Source organism: Strix uralensis, unplaced genomic scaffold (genome assembly GCF_047716275.1).
Source record: "Strix uralensis isolate ZFMK-TIS-50842 unplaced genomic scaffold, bStrUra1 scaffold_149, whole genome shotgun sequence".
Taxonomy (NCBI): Eukaryota; Metazoa; Chordata; class Aves; order Strigiformes; family Strigidae; genus Strix; species Strix uralensis.
The window spans coordinates 1-17,783 of NW_027436782.1; positions in this window are offsets into that span (position 1 = coordinate 1).

Below are 17,783 nucleotides of genomic sequence, written 5' to 3' on the forward strand. Positions count from 1 at the left end.
CTCCCTCTCTCTTCCTCCTCTCTCTGCCTCCTCTGTCTTCCTCCTCTCTCCTCCTCTACTCTCTCTCCCTCCTCTCTCCTCTTCGTCTCTCTTGCTCCTCTCTCCTCCTCCTCTATTTTCCTCCTCTATCCCATTCCTCTCTCTTCCTCCACTCTCCTCCTCCTCTCTTCTTTTCCTATTTCTTCCACATCTCTCTTCCTCCTCTCTCCTCTTCCTTCTCTTCTCCTTCTCTTCTCTCTCTCTTCCTCTCTCTTCTCCTCTCTCTTCTCCTCTCTCTTCCTCCTCTCTTTTTCTCTTCTCTCTTCCTCCTCTCTCCTCCTACTCTCTCTCTTCCTCCTCTCTCTTCCTCTCTCTCTTTCCTCCTCTCTCTTCCTCCCTCTCTCCTCTCCTCCTCCTCTCTTTCTTCTCTCTATTTCTCCTCTCTTCCTCCTCTCTCTTCCTCCTCTCTCTTCCTCCTCTCTCCTCTTCCTCTCTCTTCCTCCTCTCTCTTCCTCCTCTCTCTTCCTCCTCTCTCTTCCTACTCTCTCTTCCTCTAATATTTCCTCCTCTCTCTTTCTCCTCTCTTTTCCTCCTCTCTACTTTTCCTCTCTCTTCTCCTCTCTCTTCCTCCTCTCTTTCCTCCTCTCTCCCATTCCTCTCTCTCTCCTCTCTCCTCTCCTCTCATTCTTTTCCTCTTTCTTCCTCATCTCTCTTCTTCCTCTCTCCTCTTCCTCTCTCTTCCTCATCTCTGCTCCATCTCTCTCCTCTTCTTCTCTCTTCCTCCTCTCTCTTCCTCCTCTCTCTTCCTCCTCTCTTTTCCCCCCTCTCTCATCTTCCTCTCTCTTCCTCCTCTCTATTCCTTCTCTCTCCTTTTCCTCTCTCTTCCTCCTTTCTCCTCTTCCTCTCTCTTCCTCCTCTCTTTTCCTCCTATTTTTCCTCACTCTTACTCCTCTCCTTCCTCCTCTCTCTTCCTCCTCTCTTCCTCCTCTCTCCTCTACCTCTCTCTTCCTTCTCTCTCTTCCTCCTCTCTCTTCCTCCTCTCTCTTCCTCCTCTCTCTTCCTCTACTATTTTCTCCTCTCTCTTTCCACTCTCTTTTCCTCCTCTCTACTTTCCTCTCTCTCCTCCTCTCTCTTCTCCTCTCTCTCCTCTTCCTCTCTCTTTCTCCTCTCTCCTCCTCCTCTCTCCTCTTCCTCTCTCTTCCTCCTCTCTCCTCCTCCTCTCTGCTCTTCCTCTCCTTCCTCCTCTCTCCTCCTCCTCTCTACTCCTACTCTCTCTATTCCTCCTCTCTCTTCTTCCTCTCTTTCCTCCTCTCTCTTTCTCCTCTCTTTTCCTCCTCTCTCCTCTTCCTCTCTCTTCTCTCCTCTCTCTTCCTCCTCTCTCTTCCTCCACTCTCGTCTTCTTCTCTCATACTATTCTCTCTTTCTCCTCTCTCCTCTTCCTCCTCTCTTCCTCCTCTCTCTTCCTCCGCTCTCTTTCATTTCTCTCCTCCTCCTCTCTCCTCGTCCTCTCTCTTCCTCCTGTCTCTTCCTGCTCTCTATTCTCCTCTCTCCTCTTCCTCTCTGTTCCTCCTCTCTCTTCTTCCTCTCTTCCTCCTCTTTCTTCCTCCTCTATTCCTCCTCTCTCTTCCTCCTCTCTCTTCCTCTCCTCTTTTCCTACTCTCTCATCTTCCTCTCTCTTCCTCCTTTCTCTTCCTCCTATCTCCTCGTCCTCTCTCTTCCTCCTCTCTCTTCCCCCTCTCTCTTCCTCCTCTCTTTTCCTCCTCTCTATTTTTTCCTCTCTCTTCCTCCTCTCTCTTCTTACACTCCCTCTCCCTCCTCTCTCTTCCTCCTCTCTCTTCCTCTTCTCTCTCTCCTCCTCTCTCTTCATCGTCTCTCCTCTTCATCTCTGTTCCTCCTCCCTTGTCCTCCTCTGTCTTCCTCCTTTTTCCTCTTCCTCTCTCTCTCCTCCTCTCTTCCTCCTCGCTCTTCCTCCTCTCCCTTCTTCCTCTCTCCTCTTCCTCTCTCTTCCTCCTCTCTCATCTTCCTCTCTCTTCCTCCTCTCTCCTCATCATCTCTCCTCTTCCTCTCTCTTCCTTCTCTCTCTTCCTCCTCTCTTTTCCTCCTCTCTCATCCTCCTCTCTCTTCTTCCTCTCTCTTCGTCATCTCTATTCCTCCTCTCTCCTTTTCTTCTGTCTTCCTCCTCTCTCATTTTCCTGTCTCTTCCTCCTCTCTCTTCCTTCTCTCTCCTCTTCCTATCTCTTCCTCCTCTCTTTTCCTCCTCTCTCTTCCTCCTCTCTCTTCCTCCTCTCTCCTACTCTCTCTCTCCCTCCTCTCTTCTCTTCCTCTCTCTTCCTCCTCTCTTTCCTCCTCTCTATTCTTCCTCTCTTTTCCTCCTCTGTCCTCCTCCTCTCTCCTCCTCCTCTCTCATCCTCCTCTCTCTTCCTCATCTCTCTTCCTCCTTTCTCCTCTTCCTCAATCTTCATTCTCTCTCTTCCTCCTCTCTCCTCTTCCTCTCTCTTCCCCCTCTCTCTTTCTCCTCTCTCTTCCTCCTCTCATTTCCTCCTCTCTTTTCCTCCTCTCTCTTCCTCCTCTCTCTTCCTCCTCTCTCTTCCTTCTCTCTTTTCTTCCACCTCTTCCTCCACTCTCCTTTTCCTCTCTCTTCCTCCTCTCTCATTTTCCTCTCTCTTCCTCCTCTCTCTTCCTCCTCTCTCTTCCTCCTCTCTCCTCGTCCTCTCTCTTCCCCCTCTCTCTTCCCCATCTCTCTTCCTCCTCTCTTTTCCTCCTCTGTATTTTTCCTTTCTCTTACTCCTCTCTCTTCCTCCTCTCTCTTCCTCCTCTCTCTTCCTCATCTCTGTTCCTCCACCTCTTCCTCCTCTCTCCTTTTCCTCTCTCTTCCTCCCCTCTCATTTTCCTCTCTCTTCCTCCTCTCTCTTCCTCCTCTCTCCTCCTACTCTCTCTCTCCCTCCTCTCTCTTCCTCCTCTCTCTTCCTCCTCTCTCTCCCTCCTCTCTCTTCCTCCTCTCTCTTCCTCCTCTCTCCTCCTCTTCTCTCCTCCTACTCTCTCTATTCCTCCTCTCTCTTCTTCCTCTCTTTTCCTCCTCTCTCTTCCTCCTCTCTTTTCCTCCTCTCTCTTCCTCCTCTCTCTTCTTCCTCTCTCTTCCTCCTCTCTATTCCTTCTCTCTCCTTTTCCTCTCTCTTCCTCCTTTCTCCTCTTCCTCCCTCTCCCTCCTCTCTCTTCCACCTCTCTCTTCCTCCTCTTTCTTCTCCTCTCTCTTCCTACTCAATCTCTTCCTCCTCTCTCTTCCTCTTCTCTTTTCCTCCTATCTCTTCCTCCTCTATCCTCCTCCTCTCTCCTCTTCCTCTCTCTTCCTCCTGTCTCTTCTTCCTCTCTTCTTTTCCTCTTTCTTCCTCCTCTCTCTTCCTCCTCTCTCCTCTTCCTCTCTCTTCCTCCTCTCTCCTCCTCATCTATCCTCTTCCTCTCTCTTCCTCCTCTCTCTTCCTCCTCTCTTTTCCTCCTCTCTCATCCTCCTCTGTCTTCCTCGCCTCTCTTCTCCTCCTCTCTATTCCTCCTCTTTCATCTTCCTCTCTCTTCCTCCTCTCTCCTACTCTACTCTCTCTTTCCTATTTCTTCCACATCTCTCTTCCTCCTCTCTCCTCTTCCTCTCTCTTTCTCATCTCTCCTTCTCTACTCTCCTCTTCCTCTCTCTTCCTCCTCTCTCTTCCTCATTTCTCTTCCTCCTCTCTTTTCTCTTCTCTCTTCCTCCTCTCTCCTCCTACTCTCTCTCTTCTCCTCTCTCTTCCTCTTCTCTTTTCCTCCTCTCTCTTCCTCCTCTCTCCTCCTCCTCTCTCTTCCTCCTCTCTATTTCTCCACTCTCTTCCTCCTCTCTCTTCCTCCTCTCCCTTCCTCCTCTCTCCTCTTCTCTCTCTTCCTCCTCCCTTTTTCTCCTCTGTCTTCCTCCTCTTTCCTCTTCCTCTCTCTTCCTCAATCTCCTCCTCCTCTCTGCTCTTCCTCTCTCTTCCTCCTCTCTCTTCCTCCTCTCCCTTCCTCCTCTCTCTTTCTCCTCTCCCCTCCTCCACTCTCTCTCCCTCCTCTCTCCTGTTCCTCTCTCTTCCTCCTCTCTCTTCCTCCTCTCTCTTCCTCCTCTCTTTTCCTCCTCTCTCCTCCTCCTCTCTCCTCCTCCTCTCTCTTCCTCCAATCTCTTCTCCTCTCTCTTCCTCCTCTCATTTCCTCCTCTATCATCCTCCTCTCTCTTCCTCCACTCTCTTCCTCCTCTCTCTTCCTCCTTTCTCCTCTTCCTCACTCTTCATCCTCTCTCTTCCTCCACTCTCCTCTTCCTCTCTCTTCCTCCTCTCTCTTCCTCCTCTCTCTTCCTCCTCTCTCTTCCTCCTCTCTCTTCATCCAATCTCCTCTTCCTCTCTGTTCCTCCTACCTTTTTCTCCTCTGTCTTCCTCCTCTTTCCTCTTCTTCTCTTCCTCCTCTCTCATCTTCCTCTCTCTTCTCCTCTCTCTTCCTCCTCTCTATTCCTTCTCTCTCCTTTTCCTCTCTCTTCCTCCTTTTTCCTCTTCTCTCTCTTCCTCCTCTGTTTCCTCCTATTTTCCTCAGTCTTACTCCTCTCTCTTCCTCTTCTCTCTTCCTCCTCTCTCTCCTCCTCTCTCTTCCTCCTCTCTCTCCTCTACTATTATCCTCCTCTCTCTTTCTCTTCCCTTTTCCTCCTCTGTACTTTTCCTCTCTCTTCCTCCTCTCTCTTCCTCCTCTCTCCTCTTCCTCTCTCTTCCTCCTCTCTCCTCCTCCTCTCTCCTCTTCCTCTCTCTTCTCCACTCTCCTCCTCCTCTCTGCTCATCCTCTCTCTTCCTCCTCTGTCTTACTCCTCTCTCTTACTCCTCTCTCTCTCCTCTCTTTTCCTCCTCTTTCTTCCTTCTCTCGTCCTCCTCTCTATTCCTCCTCTCTCATCTTCCTATCTCTTCTCCTCTCTCCTCCTCATCACTGCTATTCCTCTCCCTTCCTCCTCTCTCATCCTACTCTCTCTATTCCTCCTCTCTCTTCTTCCTCTCTTTTCCTCCTCTCTCCACTTCGTCTCTCATCCTCGTCTCTCTTCCTCCTCTCTCTTCCTCCTCTCTCCTCCTCCACTCTCTCTCCCTCCTCTCTCCTCTTCCTCTCTCTTCCTCCTCTCTCTTCCTCCTCTCTCTTCCTCCTCTCTGTTCCTCCTCTCTTTTCCTCCTCTCTCCTCCTCCTCTCTCTTCCTCCACTCTCTTCCTCCTCTCTCTTCCTCCTCTCATTTCCTCCATCATCCTCCTCTCTCTTCCTCCACTCTCTTCCTCCTCTCTCTTCCTCCTTTCTCCTCTTCCTCACTCTTCATCCTCTCTCTTCCTCCACTCTCCTCTTCCTCTCTCTTCCTCCTCTCTCTTCCTCATCTCTCTTCCTCCACTCTCTTCCTCCTGTCTCTTCATACAATCTCCTCTTCCTCTCTGTTCTTCCTCCCTTTTTCTCCTCTGTCTTCCTCCTCTTTCCTCTTCCTCTCTCTTCCTCCTCTCTCTTCCTCCTCGCTCTTCCTCCTCTCTCTTACTCCTCTCTCCTCTTCCTCTCTCTTCCTCCTCTCTCTTCCTCCTCTCTATTCCTTCTCTCTCCTTTTCCTCTCTCTTCCTCCTTTCTCCTCTTCCTCTCTCTTCCTCCTCTGTTTTCCCCCTATTTTTCCTAACTCTTACTCCTCTCTCTTCCTCCTCTCTCTTCCTCCTCTCTCTTCCTCCTCTCTCTTCCTCCTCTCTCCTCTTCCTCTCTCTTCCTCCTCGCTCTTCCTCCTCTCTCTTCCTCCTCTCTCTTCCTCCTCTCTCTTCCTCTAATATTTTCCTCCTCTCTCTTTCTCCTCTCTTTTCCTCCTCTCTACTTTTCCTCTCTCTTCCTCCTCTCTCTTCCTCCTCTCTTTCCTCCTCTCTCTCATTCCTCTCTCTTCCTCCTCTCTCCTCCTCCTCTCTTCTTTTCCTCTTTCTTCCTCATCTCTCTTCTTCCTCTCTCCTCTTCCTCTCTCTTCCTCATCTCTCCTCCTCCTCTCTCCTCTTCTTCTCTCTTCCTCCTCTCTCTTCCTCCTCTCTCTTCCTCCTCTCTTTTCCCCCTCTCTCATCTTCCTCTCTCTTCCTCCTCTCTATTCCTTCTCTCTCCTTTTCCTCTCTCTTCCTCCTTTCTCCTCTTCCTCTCTCTTCCTCCTCTCTTTTCCTCCTATTTTTCCTCACTCTTACTCCTCTCCCTTCCTCCTCTCTCTTCCTCCTCTCTTCCTCCTCTCTCCTCTACCTCTCTCTTCCTTCTCTCTCTTCCTCCTCTCTCTTCCTCCTCTCTCTTCCTCCTCTCTCTTCCTCTACTATTTTCCTCCTCTCTCTTTCTCCTCTCTTTTCCTCCTGTCTACTTTTCCTCTCTCTTCCTCCTCTCTCTTCCTCCTCTCTCCTCTTCCTCTCTCTTCCTCCTCTCTCCTCCTCCTCTCTCCTCTTCCTCTCTCTTCCTCCTCTCTCCTCCTCCTCTCTGCTCTTCCTCTCTCTTCCTCCTCTCTCCTCCTACTCTCTCTTCCTCCTCTCTTTTCCTCCTCTCTCTTCCTCCTCTCTCTTCCTCCTCTCTATTCCTCCTCTCTCATCTTCCTCTCTCTTCCTCCTCTCTCCTCCTCCTCTCTCCTCTTCCTCTCTCTTCCTCCTCTCTCCTCCTACTCTCTCTATTCCTCCTCTCACTTCTTCCTCTCTTTTCCTCCTCTCTCTTCCTCCTCTCTCTTCTTCCTCTCTCCTCTTCCTCTCTCTTCCTCCTCTCTCCTCCTCCTCTCTCCTCTTCCTCTCTCTTCCTCCTCTCTCCTCCTCCTCTCTGCTCTTCCTCTCTCTTCCTCCTCTCTCCTCCTCCTCTCTCTTCCTCCTCTCTCATCCTCCTCTCTCTTCCTCCGCTCTCTTCCTCCTCTCTGTTCCTCCACTCTCCTCTTCCTCTCTCTTCCTCCTCTCTCCTCCTCCTCTCTCCTCTTCCTCTCTCTTCATCCTCTCTCTTTCTCCTCTCTCTTCCTACTCTCTTTTTCTCCTCTCTCATCCTCCTCTCTCTTCCTCCTCTCTCTTCCCCCTCTCTATTCCTCCTCTCTCATCTTCCTCTCCCTTCCTCCTCTCTCCTCCTCCTCTCTACTCCTACTCTCTCTATTCCTCCTCTCTCTTCTTCCTCTCTTTTCCTCCTCTCTCTTTCTCCTCTCTTTTCCTCCTCTCTCCTCTTCCTCTCTCTTCCTCCTCTCTCTTCCTCCTCTCTCTTCCTCCACTCTCGTCTTCTTCTCTCATACTATTCTCTCTTCCTCCTCTCTCCTCTTCCTCCTCTCTTCCTCCTCTCTCTTCCTCCGCTCTCTTGCATTTCTCTCCTCCTCCTCTCTCCTCGTCCTCTCTCTTCCTCCTGTCTCTTCCTGCTCTCTATTCCTCCTCTCTCCTCTTCCTCTCTGTTCCTCCTCTCTCTTCTTCCTCTCTTCCTCCTCTTTCTTCCTCCTCTATTCCTCCTCTCTCTTCCTCCTCTCTCTTCCTCCTCTATCCTCATCTTCTCTCCTCCTCCTCTCCCTTCCTCCTCTCTCTTCCTCCTCTCTCGTTCTCCTCTCTCCTCCTCCTCTCTCCACCTCCTCTCTCCTCCACCTCTCTCTTATCCTCTCTCTTCCTCCTCTCTCCACCTCTCTCTCCTCTTCCTCTCTCGTCCTCCTCTCACTTCCTCCTCTCTCTTGTTCCTCTCTCGTCTTCTTCTCTCTTACTATTCTCTCCTCCTCCTCTCTCCTCTTCCTCCTCTCTTCCTCCTGTCTCTTCCTCCTCTCTCCTCCTTCTCTCTTCTCTTCTTCTCTCTTCATCCTCTCTCTTCCTCCTCTCTTGTTCTCCTCTCTTCTCCTCCTCTCTCCTCTTTCTCTCTCTTCCCCCTCTCTCTTTCTCCTCTCTCTTCCTCCTCTCATTTCCTCCTCTCTTTTCCTCCTCTCTCTTCCTCCTCTCTCTTCCTCCTCTCTCTTCCTTCTCTCTTTTCTTCCACCTCTTCCTCCTCTCTCCTTTTCCTCTCTCTTCCTCCTCTCTCATTTTCCTCTCTCTTCCTCCTCTCTCTTCCTATTCTCTCATCTTCCTCTCTCTTCCTCCTCTCTCTTCCTCCTCTCTCTTCCTCCTCTCTCCTCGTCCTCTCTCTTCCCCCTCTCTCTTCCCCATCTCTCTTCCTCCTCTCTTTTCCTCCTCTCTATTTTTCCTAACTCTTACTCCTCTCTCTTCCTCCTCTCTCTTCCTCCTCTCTCTTCCTCCTCTCTCTTCCTCCTCTCTCCTCTTCCTCTCTCTTCCTCCTCGCTCTTCCTCCTCTCTCTTCCTCCTCTCTCTTCCTCCTCTCTCTTCCTCTAATATTTTCCTCCTCTCTCTTTCTCCTCTCTTTTCCTCCTCTCTACTTTTCCTCTCTCTTCCTCCTCTCTCTTCCTCCTCTCTTTCCTCCTCTCTCTCATTCCTCTCTCTTCCTCCTCTCTCCTCCTCCTCTCTTCTTTTCCTCTTTCTTCCTCATCTCTCTTCTTCCTCTCTCCTCTTCCTCTCTCTTCCTCATCTCTCCTCCTCCTCTCTCCTCTTCTTCTCTCTTCCTCCTCTCTCTTCCTCCTCTCTCTTCCTCCTCTCTTTTCCCCCTCTCTCATCTTCCTCTCTCTTCCTCCTCTCTATTCCTTCTCTCTCCTTTTCCTCTCTCTTCCTCCTTTCTCCTCTTCCTCTCTCTTCCTCCTCTCTTTTCCTCCTATTTTTCCTCACTCTTACTCCTCTCCCTTCCTCCTCTCTCTTCCTCCTCTCTTCCTCCTCTCTCCTCTACCTCTCTCTTCCTTCTCTCTCTTCCTCCTCTCTCTTCCTCCTCTCTCTTCCTCCTCTCTCTTCCTCTACTATTTTCCTCCTCTCTCTTTCTCCTCTCTTTTCCTCCTGTCTACTTTTCCTCTCTCTTCCTCCTCTCTCTTCCTCCTCTCTCCTCTTCCTCTCTCTTCCTCCTCTCTCCTCCTCCTCTCTCCTCTTCCTCTCTCTTCCTCCTCTCTCCTCCTCCTCTCTGCTCTTCCTCTCTCTTCCTCCTCTCTCCTCCTACTCTCTCTTCCTCCTCTCTTTTCCTCCTCTCTCTTCCTCCTCTCTCTTCCTCCTCTCTATTCCTCCTCTCTCATCTTCCTCTCTCTTCCTCCTCTCTCCTCCTCCTCTCTCCTCTTCCTCTCTCTTCCTCCTCTCTCCTCCTACTCTCTCTATTCCTCCTCTCACTTCTTCCTCTCTTTTCCTCCTCTCTCTTCCTCCTCTCTCTTCTTCCTCTCTCCTCTTCCTCTCTCTTCCTCCTCTCTCCTCCTCCTCTCTCCTCTTCCTCTCTCTTCCTCCTCTCTCCTCCTCCTCTCTGCTCTTCCTCTCTCTTCCTCCTCTCTCCTCCTCCTCTCTCTTCCTCCTCTCTCATCCTCCTCTCTCTTCCTCCGCTCTCTTCCTCCTCTCTGTTCCTCCACTCTCCTCTTCCTCTCTCTTCCTCCTCTCTCCTCCTCCTCTCTCCTCTTCCTCTCTCTTCATCCTCTCTCTTTCTCCTCTCTCTTCCTACTCTCTTTTTCTCCTCTCTCATCCTCCTCTCTCTTCCTCCTCTCTCTTCCCCCTCTCTATTCCTCCTCTCTCATCTTCCTCTCCCTTCCTCCTCTCTCCTCCTCCTCTCTACTCCTACTCTCTCTATTCCTCCTCTCTCTTCTTCCTCTCTTTTCCTCCTCTCTCTTTCTCCTCTCTTTTCCTCCTCTCTCCTCTTCCTCTCTCTTCCTCCTCTCTCTTCCTCCTCTCTCTTCCTCCACTCTCGTCTTCTTCTCTCATACTATTCTCTCTTCCTCCTCTCTCCTCTTCCTCCTCTCTTCCTCCTCTCTCTTCCTCCGCTCTCTTGCATTTCTCTCCTCCTCCTCTCTCCTCGTCCTCTCTCTTCCTCCTGTCTCTTCCTGCTCTCTATTCCTCCTCTCTCCTCTTCCTCTCTGTTCCTCCTCTCTCTTCTTCCTCTCTTCCTCCTCTTTCTTCCTCCTCTATTCCTCCTCTCTCTTCCTCCTCTCTCTTCCTCCTCTATCCTCATCTTCTCTCCTCCTCCTCTCCCTTCCTCCTCTCTCTTCCTCCTCTCTCGTTCTCCTCTCTCCTCCTCCTCTCTCCACCTCCTCTCTCCTCCACCTCTCTCTTATCCTCTCTCTTCCTCCTCTCTCCACCTCTCTCTCCTCTTCCTCTCTCGTCCTCCTCTCACTTCCTCCTCTCTCTTGTTCCTCTCTCGTCTTCTTCTCTCTTACTATTCTCTCCTCCTCCTCTCTCCTCTTCCTCCTCTCTTCCTCCTGTCTCTTCCTCCTCTCTCCTCCTTCTCTCTTCTCTTCTTCTCTCTTCATCCTCTCTCTTCCTCCTCTCTTGTTCTCCTCTCTTCTCCTCCTCTCTCCTCTTTCTCTCTCTTCCCCCTCTCTCTTTCTCCTCTCTCTTCCTCCTCTCATTTCCTCCTCTCTTTTCCTCCTCTCTCTTCCTCCTCTCTCTTCCTCCTCTCTCTTCCTTCTCTCTTTTCTTCCACCTCTTCCTCCTCTCTCCTTTTCCTCTCTCTTCCTCCTCTCTCATTTTCCTCTCTCTTCCTCCTCTCTCTTCCTATTCTCTCATCTTCCTCTCTCTTCCTCCTCTCTCTTCCTCCTCTCTCTTCCTCCTCTCTCCTCGTCCTCTCTCTTCCCCCTCTCTCTTCCCCATCTCTCTTCCTCCTCTCTTTTCCTCCTCTCTATTTTTCCTTTCTCTTACTCCTCTCTCTTCCTCCTCTCTCTTCCTCCTCTCTCTTCCTCATCTCTGTTCCTCCACCTCTTCCTCCTCTCTCCTTTTCCTCTCTCTTCCTCCCCTCTCATTTTCCTCTCTCTTCCTCCTCTCTCTTCCTCCTCTCTCCTCCTACTCTCTCTCTCCCTCCTCTCTCTCCCTCCTCTCTCTTCCTCCTCTCTCTTCCTCCTCTCTCTTCCTCCTCTCTCTTCCTCCTCTCTCCTCCTCTTCTCTCCTCCTACTCTCTCTATTCCTCCTCTCTCTTCTTCCTCTCTTTTCCTCCTCTCTCTTCCTCCTCTCTTTTCCTCCTCTCTCTTCCTCCTCTCTCTTCTTCCTCTCTCTTCCTCCTCTCTATTCCTTCTCTCTCCTTTTCCTCTCTCTTCCTCCTTTCTCCTCTTCCTCCCTCTCCCTCCTCTCTCTTCCACCTCTCTCTTCCTCCTCTTTCTTCCTCCTCTCTCTTCCTACTCAATCTCTTCCTCCTCTCTCTTCCTCTTCTCTTTTCCTCCTATCTCTTCCTCCTCTATCCTCCTCCTCTCTCCTCTTCCTCTCTCTTCCTCCTGTCTCTTCTTCCTCTCTTCTTTTCCTCTTTCTTCCTCCTCTCTCTTCCTCCTCTCTCCTCTTCCTCTCTCTTCCTCCTCTCTCCTCCTCATCTATCCTCTTCCTCTCTCTTCCTCCTCTCTCTTCCTCCTCTCTTTTCCTCCTCTCTCATCCTCCTCTGTCTTCCTCCGCTCTCTTCCTCCTCTCTATTCCTCCTCTTTCATCTTCCTCTCTCTTCCTCCTCTCTCCTCCTACTCTCTTCTTTTCCTATTTCTTCCACATCTCTCTTCCTCCTCTCTCCTCTTCCTCTCTCTTTCTCATCTCTCCTTCTCTACTCTCCTCTTCCTCTCTCTTCCTCCTCTCTCTTCCTCATTTCTCTTCCTCCTCTCTTTTTCTCTTCTCTCTTCCTCCTCTCTCCTCCTACTCTCTCTCTTCCTCCTCTCTCTTCCTCTTCTCTTTTCCTCCTCTCTCTTCCTCCTCTCTCCTCCTCCTCTCTCTTCCTCCTCTCTATTTCTCCACTCTCTTCCTCCTCTCTCTTCCTCCTCTCCCTTCCTCCTCTCTCCTCTTCCTCTCTCTTCCTCCTCCCTTTTTCTCCTCTGTCTTCCTCCTCTTTCCTCTTCCTCTCTCTTCCTCCTCTCTCCTCCTCCTCTCTCCTCTTCCTCTCTCTTCCTCCACTCTCCTCCTCCTCTCTGCTCTTCCTCTCTCTTCCTCCTCTCTCTTCCTCCTCTCCCTTCCTCCTCTCTCTTTCTCCTCTCCCCTCCTCCACTCTCTCTCCCTCCTCTCTCCTGTTCCTCTCTCTTCCTCCTCTCTCTTCCTCCTCTCTCTTCCTCCTCTCTTTTCCTCCTCTCTCCTCCTCTCTCCTCCTCCTCTCTCTTCCTCCAATCTCTTCCTCCTCTCTCTTCCTCCTCTCATTTCCTCCTCTATCATCCTCCTCTCTCTTCCTCCACTCTCTTCCTCCTCTCTCTTCCTCCTTTCTCCTCTTCCTCACTCTTCATCCTCTCTCTTCCTCCACTCTCCTCTTCCTCTCTCTTCCTCCTCTCTCTTCCTCCTCTCTCTTCCTCCTCTCTCTTCCTCCTCTCTCTTCATCCAATCTCCTCTTCCTCTCTGTTCCTCCTCCCTTTTTCTCCTCTGTCTTCCTCCTCTTTCCTCTTCCTCTCTCTTCCTCCTCTCTCATCTTCCTCTCTCTTCCTCCTCTCTCTTCCTCCTCTCTATTCCTTCTCTCTCCTTTTCCTCTCTCTTCCTCCTTTTTCCTCTCCCTCTCTCTTCCTCCTCTCTTTTCCTCCTATTTTTCCTCAGTCTTACTCCTCTCTCTTCCTCTTCTCTCTTCCTCCTCTCTCTTCCTCCTCTCTCTTCCTCCTCTCTCTTCCTCTACTATTATCCTCCTCTCTCTTTCTCTTCCCTTTTCCTCCTCTGTACTTTTCCTCTCTCTTCCTCCTCTCTCTTCCTCCTCTCTCCTCTTCCTCTCTCTTCCTCCTCTCTCCTCCTCCTCTCTCCTCTTCCTCTCTCTTCCTCCACTCTCCTCCTCCTCTCTGCTCTTCCTCTCTCTTCCTCCTCTGTCTTACTCCTCTCTCTTCCTCCTCTCTCTTCCTCCTCTCTTTTCCTCCTCTTTCTTCCTTCTCTCGTCCTCCTCTCTATTCCTCCTCTCTCTTCTTCCTCTCTTTTCCTCCTCTCTCCACTTCGTCTCTCATCCTCGTCTCTCTTCCTCCTCTCTCTTCCTCCTCTCTCCTCCTCCACTCTCTCTCCCTCCTCTCTCCTCTTCCTCTCTCTTCCTCCTCTCTCTTCCTCCTCTCTCTTCCTCCTCTCTTTTCCTCCTCTCTTTTCCTCCTCTCTCCTCCTCCTCTCTCTTCCTCCACTCTCTTCCTCCTCTCTCTTCCTCCTCTCATTTCCTCCATCATCCTCCTCTCTCTTCCTCCACTCTCTTCCTCCTCTCTCTTCCTCCTTTCTCCTCTTCCTCACTCTTCATCCTCTCTCTTCCTCCACTCTCCTCTTCCTCTCTCTTCCTCCTCTCTCTTCCTCATCTCTCTTCCTCCACTCTCTTCCTCCTGTCTCTCCATACAATCTTCTCTTCCTCTCTGTTCTTCCTCATTTTTCTCCTCTGTCTTCCTCCTCTTTCCTCTTCCTCTCTCTTCCTCCTCTCTCTTCCTCCTCGCTCTTCCTCCTCTCTCTTACTCCTCTCTCCTCTTCCTCTCTCTTCCTCCTCTCTCTTCCTCCTCTCTATTCCTTCTCTCTCCTTTTCCTCTCTCTTCCTCCTTTCTCCTCTTCCTCTCTCTTCCTCCTCTGTTTTCCCCCTATTTTTCCTAACTCTTACTCCTCTCTCTTCCTCCTCTCTCTTCCTCCTCTCTCTTCCTCCTCTCTCTTCCTCCTCTCTCCTCTTCCTCTCTCTTCCTCCTCGCTCTTCCTCCTCTCTCTTCCTCCTCTCTCTTCCTCCTCTCTCTTCCTCTAATATTTTCCTCCTCTCTCTTTCTCCTCTCTTTTCCTCCTCTCTACTTTTCCTCTCTCTTCCTCCTCTCTCTTCCTCCTCTCTTTCCTCCTCTCTCTCATTCCTCTCTCTTCCTCCTCTCTCCTCCTCCTCTCTTCTTTTCCTCTTTCTTCCTCATCTCTCTTCTTCCTCTCTCCTCTTCCTCTCTCTTCCTCATCTCTCCTCCTCCTCTCTCCTCTTCTTCTCTCTTCCTCCTCTCTCTTCCTCCTCTCTCTTCCTCCTCTCTTTTCCCCCTCTCTCATCTTCCTCTCTCTTCCTCCTCTCTATTCCTTCTCTCTCCTTTTCCTCTCTCTTCCTCCTTTCTCCTCTTCCTCTCTCTTCCTCCTCTCTTTTCCTCCTATTTTTCCTCACTCTTACTCCTCTCCCTTCCTCCTCTCTCTTCGTCCTCTCTTCCTCCTCTCTCCTCTACCTCTCTCTTCCTTCTCTCTCTTCCTCCTCTCTCTTCCTCCTCTCTCTTCCTCCTCTCTCTTCCTCTACTATTTTCCTCCTCTCTCTTTCTCCTCTCTTTTCCTCCTGTCTACTTTTCTTCTCTCTTCCTCCTCTCTCTTCCACCTCTCTCCTCTTCCTCTCTCTTCCTCCTCTCTCCTCCTCCTCTCTCCTCTTCCTCTCTCTTCCTCCTCTCTCCTCCTCCTCTCTGCTCTTCCTCTCTCTTCCTCCTCTCTCCTCCTACTCTCTCTTCCTCCTCTCTTTTCCTCCTCTCTCTTCCTCCTCTCTCTTCCTCCTCTCTATTCCTCCTCTCTCATCTTCCTCTCTCTTCCTCCTCTCTCCTCCTCCTCTCTCCTCTTCCTCTCTCTTCCTCCTCTCTCCTCCTACTCTCTCTATTCCTCCTCTCACTTCTTCCTCTCTTTTCCTCCTCTCTCTTCCTCCTCTCTCTTCTTCCTCTCTCCTCTTCCTCTCTCTTCCTCCTCTCTCCTCCTCCTCTCTCCTCTTCCTCTCTCTTCCTCCTCTCTCCTCCTCCTCTCTGCTCTTCCTCTCTCTTCCTCCTCTCTCCTCCTCCTCTCTCTTCCTCCTCTCTCATCCTCCTCTCTCTTCCTCCGCTCTCTTCCTCCTCTCTGTTCCTCCACTCTCCTCTTCCTCTCTCTTCCTCCTCTCTCCTCCTCCTCTCTCCTCTTCCTCTCTCTTCCTCCTCTCTCTTTCTCCTCTCTCTTCCTACTCTCTTTTTCTCCTCTCTCATCCTCCTCTCTCTTCCTCCTCTCTCTTCCCCCTCTCTATTCCTCCTCTCTCATCTTCCTCTCCCTTCCTCCTCTCTCCTCCTCCTCTCTACTCCTACTCTCTCTATTCCTCCTCTCTCTTCTTCCTCTCTTTTCCTCCTCTCTCTTTCTCCTCTCTTTTCCTCCTCTCTCCTCTTCCTCTCTCTTCCTCCTCTCTCCTCCTCATCACTGCTATTCCTCTCCCTTCCTCCTCTCTCATCCTACTCTCTCTATTCCTCCTCTCTCTTCTTCCTCTCTTTTCCTCCTCTCTCCACTTCGTCTCTCATCCTCGTCTCTCTTCCTCCTCTCTCTTCCTCCTCTCTCCTCCTCCACTCTCTCTCCCTCCTCTCTCCTCTTCCTCTCTCTTCCTCCTCTCTCTTCCTCCTCTCTCTTCCTCCTCTCTTTTCCTCCTCTCTTTTCCTCCTCTCTCCTCCTCCTCTCTCTTCCTCCACTCTCTTCCTCCTCTCTCTTCCTCCTCTCATTTCCTCCATCATCCTCCTCTCTCTTCCTCCACTCTCTTCCTCCTCTCTCTTCCTCCTTTCTCTTGCATTTCTCTTCTCTTCCTCTCTCCTCCTCCTCTCTCTTCCTCCTCTCTCTTCCTCTTCTCTCTTCCTCCTCTCTCCTCCTCCTCTCTCCTCTTCTTCTCTCTTCCTCCTCTCTCTTCCTCCTCGCTCTTCCTCCTATCTCTTCCTCTTCTCTCCTCCTCCTCTCTCCTCCTCCTCTCTCTTCCTCCTCCCTTTTCCTCCTCTGTCCGCGTCCTCTCTCCTCTTCCTCTCTCTTCCTCCTCTCTCTTCCTCCTCTCTTCCTCTTCTCTCTTCCTCCTCTCTCTTCCTCCTCTCTTCCTCCTCTTCTTCCTCCTCTCTCTTCCTCCTCTATCCTCTTCCTCTCTCTTCCTCCTCCCTCTTCCTCCTCTCTCCTCCTCTCTCTTCCTCCTCTCTCCTCCTCCACACTCCTCTTCCTCTCTCTTCCTCCTCTCTCTTCCTCCTCTCTCCTCTTCCTCTCTCTTCCTCCTCTCTCCTCTTCCTCTCTCCTCCTCCTCTCTCCTCTTCCTCCCTCTTCGTCCAATCTCTTCCTCCTCTCTCCTCATCTTCTCTCTTCCTCCTCTCTCTTCCTCGTCTCTCCTCCACCACTCTCCTCCTCCTCTCTCTTCCTCCTCTCTCTTCCTCCCCTCTCCTCCTCCTCTCTCCTCTTCCTCTCCTCCTGTCTCCACTTCCTGTCTTCCCCCCTCCTCCTCTCTCTTCCTCTCCCTTCCTGTCTCTCCCCTTTCCCCCTCTGCTTCTCTCTGCATATCCCCTTCTCCCTTACTCTCTCTTGCTCTGTCTTGCTCTCTTATACGCTCTCTTCCTAGTTCTTCCTGTTTCTTCCTCTCTCTTCCTCTCCCTTGCACTCTCTTCCTCTCTCTTCCTCTCTCTCCCCTTTCCTCCTTCTGCTTCTCACTCCCTATTCCCCTCTCTCTCTCTCTCTTCCTCTCTCTTGCTCTCTCTTGTTCTCTTCCTCCTGTCTATGTCACAGTGTGCTCCATGTCACTGTGCGCAGTGGGTCAGTGGTGGCCAAGTCAGTGTGGGGGTCATGTCACTGTTGGCAGCGAGTCAGTGGTGGCCATGTCACTGTGGGAGCCATGTCACAGTGGGCAGCGGGTCAGTGGTGGCCATGTCACTCTCTGGGCTATGTCACAGTGGGCAGCAGTTTAGTGGTAGCCATTTCACTGTGAGGGTCATGTCACATTGGGCAGCAGGTCAGTGTTGGCCATGTCACTGTGTGGGCCATGTCACAGTGGAGAGTGAGTCAGTGGTGGCCATGTCACGGTGTGGGCCATGTCACAGTGGGCAGCGTGTCAGAGGTGACCATGTCATTGTGGGGGCCATGTCACAGTGGTGACGTGCGGAGTCACGATTTTACAACCAGTAAGGTTATAAAGAAGGTATGTTTATTCAGCGCTGGTTGCACGGGGGATCGCTCCTCCACAAACGTGCACATTTTGGAGCGAAAACAGCTCCTTTCTATAGCGTAAGTGTTTACATATTCATGATAATCCCGAGAATAGGGAGAGATATTACAATTAGTTTTGAGAAATCATTATCATAAATCCCGCCCCAAGTCCCTCCCCGTTGCGCCTGCGCAATGTCTCCTGTTGGTCTTGGGCAGGGGTCTTCAGGATGAAGATTGATGATTCCTCTTCTTCCTCTTATGACTTTTCACCCAATTAGGTCTCTTCAGCATGTCAATTTAGCATTCTTTGAATTCCCCTTCCTTATCTTGGGACTCAGTAGTTGCAGCTCCTCCCTTATCTCAAGAGCCCATCCTGCTGAGAGCCCACCCTGCTGAGAGGCCTGCATCTATTTCGTTAAGGTTTCTCACTTCAGTGGGCAGCATGTCGCCATGTCACAGTGGGCAGCGAGTCAGAGGTGGCCATGTCACTGTGGGGGCCATATCACAGTGGGCAGCAGGTCAGTGGTGGCCATGTCACTATGGGGGCCATATCAGAGTGTGCACCAGGTCAGTGGTGGCCCTGTCAGTGTGGGGGCCATGTCACAGTGGGCAGCGGGTCAGTGGTGGCCATGTCACTGTGGGGGCCATGTCACAGTTGGCAGTGGATCAGTGGTGGCCGTGTCACTGTGGGGCCATGTCACAGTGAGCAGGAGGTCAGTGGTGGCCATGTCACTGTGGGGGCCATGTCACAGTGGGCAGCAGGTCAGTGGTGGCCATGTCACTATGGGGGCCATGTCACAGTGCTCAGCATTTCAGTGGTGGCCATGTCACTGTGGTTGCCATGTCACAGTCGTCAGCATGTCAGTGGTGGCCATTTCACTGTGGGGGCCATGTCACAGTGGGCAGTGGTTCAGTGGTGGCCATGTCACTGTGAGGTCATGTCACGGTGGG